Source organism: Platichthys flesus, chromosome 14 (genome assembly GCF_949316205.1).
Source record: "Platichthys flesus chromosome 14, fPlaFle2.1, whole genome shotgun sequence".
NCBI lineage: Eukaryota > Metazoa > Chordata > Actinopteri > Pleuronectiformes > Pleuronectidae > Platichthys > Platichthys flesus.
Genome location: NC_084958.1, coordinates 875,351 through 881,350, shown reverse-complemented (window position 1 = coordinate 881,350; position 6,000 = coordinate 875,351).

Genomic DNA, 6,000 nt, shown 5'->3' with positions numbered 1-6,000 from the left:
CCAAGGTCTGCTATTACATCTAAATATGCTGCCGAGACTCCTTCAGAGAGGTACAAGAAGAGTAAACAAAAGGTACTGAGCATAATTGCTACATGGTTTATTTTAGAACGAGTTATGATAATTAATCTCTTCAGTGTATGCCATGAGGATTTTTCCGTCATCATCGATACCATCTGATACAAGAGGCCTTTCCAAATAGAACCAGTTCCAGTCATTGCATGGTTGTTTGCTTTGTTATTAATGTTGAACATATCGCTGTCCAAAATCGAGCTAGACATTCAGATGGACACAAATATCTGGAATTAGTAGATGGCCTCATGTAGTAAACATACCTGTTTGGAATGGTCCATTTGCTTGTCTTTTGTAAGTCCTCATGAGCATGAATTTGCTTTATTATTATTCACGTGTTTGGCTCATATATAAATTTGAATGAATTAGTTAACTGGTGTTATTTTTTCATACATACTGCATATTGGCTATTTCAGAGGTCTGATCAGCAATCGACACAATCTCAAGTTCAAAACTCAATTCAAATCTCTGTGACTTAGCTTGATATTAAGTATTGCTGCAATAAAACAAATGTGCTTTACTTTGAAAATAAATTGATACACAAAAGCTGATTCTATGAATGTTGTTGCTATAAGGGAAATTAGCTCCAATAATGTCTGATAGTGTATGGAGGTAGATTTGTGTCTTTATTATGCAATCAAAAAGAATAGGTTTGAGAGCAAAACTTTCCACACTGCAATCAAAAAATAGATTTGAGAGCGAGTTAAATAAATGTGATTAAAAATATATTAATGGGAATCCAAAAGTTTTGTTTGCAAATCCAAAAGTTTTGTTTGCGAATCCAAAAGTTTTGTTTGCGAATCCAAAAGTTTTGTTTGCGAATCCCAAAATTTTGCTTGCGAATCCAAAAGTTTTGCTTGCGAATCCAAAAGCTTTGCTTGCTGTTGAGCTGAATCTCGTGGGCGGGACCTACGCCGAAAGCTGAAGACACGTCTCTATTGGCCAGTCTCGATCGGAGTGACAGCTTGGCAACACCCACAGTTAGTAACGAGAGAGGGAGTTTTGAAGTCCATGATGAGAACGAGCGGGACTCGGGAGCCGAGAGGATAGAAAATCAATGCGCAGGTATGTCTTCCGTCATAGTAATAGCAAGAATGTTATGTTTCAACTGGTGCATGTAGACGGTTTTTGTTTAACGATATGTGGATGTTGTAATGGGTTAAAAAATACATTATTTTATCAGCCTGTAGCTGCTAGCTTAGCTCAATTAGCTAGTCATAGGTACGTTACGTGCCCAGGCTGCCTATTAGCCTGCATGACGTTGTGCATGTAGCTACTAGTTAACAGGACTATTTGTGTTCAACGATCTAACGTTAGCTTATGTTATATTTGTGATGTGCTGTATTATTTGATCAGCCTGTAGCCAGCTTAGTTAGCGTTAGTCACTTTCTCATCTTAGGTGTCGCGCTAGCTGAGCTGTCTGGGTTTCCATCCACATGTTTTTGTGTGCGTTTTCAATGTTAATAATAGCGGCAGACGAAAACATCAGATCTGTGGGGAGCGATGAGGAGACCGTAACCTTCCTCAAATGAATACATGAAACAAACATCAATGTCATATTTCCATCGTGTTTTCTACATTGTTTTTCAACATTTGAGGTTTGATTGGCGCTGCGCCACCTACTGCTTATCTCGATGAACCAACGTTTGGGCCACCAACCGAAATTAACCTTTGGGAATATGGCTTTATGGTTACTTAGCTTTATAAGTATGGGAATGTGTAGTGACACGGTATTATTGGTGTTACTGGTGGTTAAAAATGGCTTAAACACATAGCTAATAATACTTTCTCTGTTTCCCAGAATGGAAAACCAACCGGGCAGATCACAGGCCCAGGTAGGGTATTGGCTCATTTCTTCAAATTTATATTTGTTCATGGTGTTGTCATTGTGGGAAATAAGGGATCAAATATTACTTGTTTTCCAGTATTGTCCTGTAGTATTGTACAGCTTGTGCATTACTGGAATCAATTGTTAATAACATTTATGCTATGCTCTGTATGATCACATTACAATGTTATGCACCTTAACTCCCATTCCAGTATGACCAGTCTTCAGCAACTGAAGCTGCTCAGCATTTCATGTCCTTGCTCACCAGAGCAATTCCTGAAGATCAAAGACAGGGTCCGAGTACGAGTATGGAGAGACCTACTGTTGCGTCTGAGATGGCCAGGTAGTAAAGAAAAAGGGCCAGTTCAGGTGTTACACAATGTTGCTAAACATTTCCATATGCCATTGTGATTCAAGGCACTTGCAAATATGTTTTATTTTCTTCCAAAAATAACCATACACAGAGTTTCTACTTATTCCTATGATTTGCTAATTGAATTAAAGTAAATTAATTAATTAAATTTAATGACCTAATCATCCCTGTTAGCACTAGTGCTATCATATATAGTATGTCACAAAGTGGTATTGTAGTGCTATTGCTTCAGCAATTCAGTGCAATTTTTGTTCAGATTCAGTTCTTAATCTGATTTCCTTTCTGATTTATTTTTAAAGAGCTGAATTGTTTGTCTTTGAAAAATTACCTGGGCTGTTTGCATAGTTGACACATCTATTAGGCCTAGTGACTGATTTTAATTGATTTGTAACATTAAGATTGTTCTAAAAATCATATAGATCCTTCCCTGGATATTTCAAACGCAATGGAAAAAACCGAAGTCACCCCTTCAGAAGACCAGCAAAAGTTGTGACGACGTGGAAGCCACTTGATGTATCATTTTTCTTACTTGATTCAAAAACTGACACATCACCATCCATATCTGCCGAGCTGGAGCTCATGCAAGCAGGGCTGGGAAAGAGTGCGTTGTCTATCACATCTGACTTAACGCATTCAGAGGTGGGATGTCTGATGAACTTAAGTGCACATATTTTGTTCCCAAAGTGTATCAACAGTATTGATTGTGTGACAATAGAGCTATACTGTCTAAATTCAAGCTGTTGACTTTTTTCTTTCCTTTTTTTTATTAGTTATCCAGTTCACTAAGGACAACATATCCGAAGATGAATGATCTTCAAGACAGATGGCTTCTTTTCAAAGCAGCAGGTGCACTTTATTTTCCCAACAGCAAGTTATTCATCCAATAGAGAAAAAATAAATGCACTATGCTTTAGGGTTATGCACCATTTTAATTGTTGTGTTACTTGCTTTAAAAGGCGGAAATGGAAGGAGAAAACTGTCTGCAATCGCATTAGAGGCAGAGGGATACACTGGTTCTGTCATCAAAAGAGCCTCAGGTGGAGGAAAACAGATGTTATATATAGTGGCCCTCCAAGATGAGCTAGATTTAACACCACTACCAGCAGATGCACCGGAATTTGCTCGTATGCCAACAGCAACATGCAAACAATGCAAGACAGTGATGCCATTGCAGGTGTTGGCTCTGCACATTGACCACTGCAACAAGACATCAAGCTCGGAAACTGAGGTAAATTTTTTTCCTATGTCACTTAGGCATGTGAGATCAAAGCTGTAAAAGTCCAGCTTCCAGTTCTAACTTCAGGGTTATCTGTTGTGAACTCCACTCCCAACCTCAGCATATCAGTAAAATGGCTTAAATGTACATGTTTTACTTCTCTGCTCAGGAGGGAGATGTGGTGTTCCTGGAAGAAGCAACTCCTAACCCAGTCCTAGGACCTTGTACAGACGCACCATGGTCCAATGAGCAACATTGCTTTCAGCAGGTACAGCAACTGAGTCAAAAAACAATAAGTATGGCATGGAGGGCAACAGCCAAAAAATGAGTCATAAACATAACGGATACATATCAAGTTCTTTACAAAGTTGTCAGTCTTTGTTGCACTTAAAAATGATCCCGCGATATCTATGCCTTAAAGCTGCGTAGTTGAACTTTTTTTCGTTAAAATACACTTACATTTTGTGTAAGAAGAATGTAAATGAGTTAGGACTTAGTGAGCGGGAAGGGAGTGGGCGGGGAAAGCTTTGTTTTGAATCCACTGCTTATTTTTGAAAATTTGCGCCTCCTTCCGACGCTGACGTAATCTTCCACACTGCAGGTTTAACAATTCTGTTCTCATTTTCAATGTGCCTGCATATAGGCAGGTGAGGTCCAATGTCCAGTATGCACAAGAACATTTCCAGGGTCAGACATAGAACTACATGCAAGCTTCTGCGGTGAAAGGTGATTGTGTGTCAACTTGCATTACGTATCTTTGTTAGGGTTGCTCGAATTCCTAGGCAGTTCCAAGATGGCTCTGTGTTCATTATGGTTATAATGGATTTTTACATAAACATAAAATTATATTTATCTCAGAGGTCAGATGTGAGGTAATAGACAATAATCTAGAACTGTATGTTTAAAGGACAAGTATAAATGTATTCCTTTTGTTTTTATATTAGTATGGGAAAGGATCTTTGCCAGCTTGACACAGACAAGACATGCTCCGATCTGGATCATATATCATGGTAACCAATCTGGTCATGTACCATTTCATTAATTTGTTAAAATACAGTGCATTGTGTAGTTCATTTGAATAATTTGAAAATTTGAAACTTTCCACAGTGAGGAAGATGTTCTTTATTGGGTAAAGGCACAGATAGACTGTAGCAAGACCTTCGAAATCTGTGTGGCCAGAGACAATATGGTTGAAAGAGGTCTTAAACTCTGGAAGCGTCGAAAGAATGGCGGTCCAGTGAACCCTTTGAAAGTCTCCTTCCTGGGAGAACCAGGGGTTGACACTGGAGCACTAAAAAAGGAGTTCCTGTCCAGTGAGTAGCATGCATTCATCATTCATTTAGTAGATATGTAGAGTATGTTGTAGAATAGCTGAAATTAAATTGTTTACCGTTGCTATACCATTGTCAAACAACTGGAACAAAAGCTCTGCTTTTAGGTGTATTTTTGCTGCATCCATCCATTTCCCAAAAATAGAAAAATAACTGCCTGTGTGCTTCTGCAGGACACAATATCAAAGTGGCCAGAGCTTGAGAAAAATTAGGCTAAATTCTTGTCTTTTAGATGTTTGCCCCCAGCTAGTCTAATGCTGTTTTATCATTTGTTTTTGGCTGTAGCAATGGTTGCTGGGATCGAGAAGCGACTATTTGAAGGCGAAAGTGAGAAGGGCAAAGTACCAAAGTATTCCCTCAACGATTTGGACAATGAACTGTTCAAGTATGTTATTCTTATTTCTAGCACTTATAATTACTGATTATTATTATCTGATGGACACTTTGGCAAGAATATTTACATGAGTGAAAATATGTATTGATACTTGGGGTCCTTTACAGTTTGCATAGAGGGGAAGTCAGTGCCTCAATCTGTTTTTCTTTCAAACTTTCATGTACATGGCAAATTGTTAGAAAAACATTCAGGAAAGGGCTTGAAGTGTACCAGCTATTTTAAATATTCTGTCATATTTTAAAGGTTTAATCTCCTTCAGTGTATGTGTGACAATAGATGATAGAGGTAATGCATTAAATGAAGTAAGCACCCGAGATAAGTCTTCTAGCTGGGGTGTTATGTCGAGATCAGTACTTATAATTGCCAATTTCTTTGTTGTCTTTCATCCAGAGTTGCGGGTGAAATACTTTGTGTGAGCATTGCCCAAGGAGGACCAGCACCACGGTTTATGCAGGAGTGGTGTTACCACTACCTCGTCACTGGGAACCTTAAAACCGATGGTGTGCATGACATGGAGTTGTCACCACTTATCAAAACGTTACGTTGGGTAAATCGCATCAAGCCATCTTAATGAGGCCAATATTTTTCCATAATGTTTGCTCTCTTTTGATGTTTATGGTACATAGAATAAGTGCAAAGTAAACTGATCCAAGTTTAAAACTTGGCCAACGATGTTGCAGCTGTGTTAGGCAGTATCTCAATATATCCTCAGGTTTACTAAATTCCAATTCATCAATAAGTTAGTTTCTTGCAATAGCTTATTTCCTGTTGGCATCAAGCGACTTACAG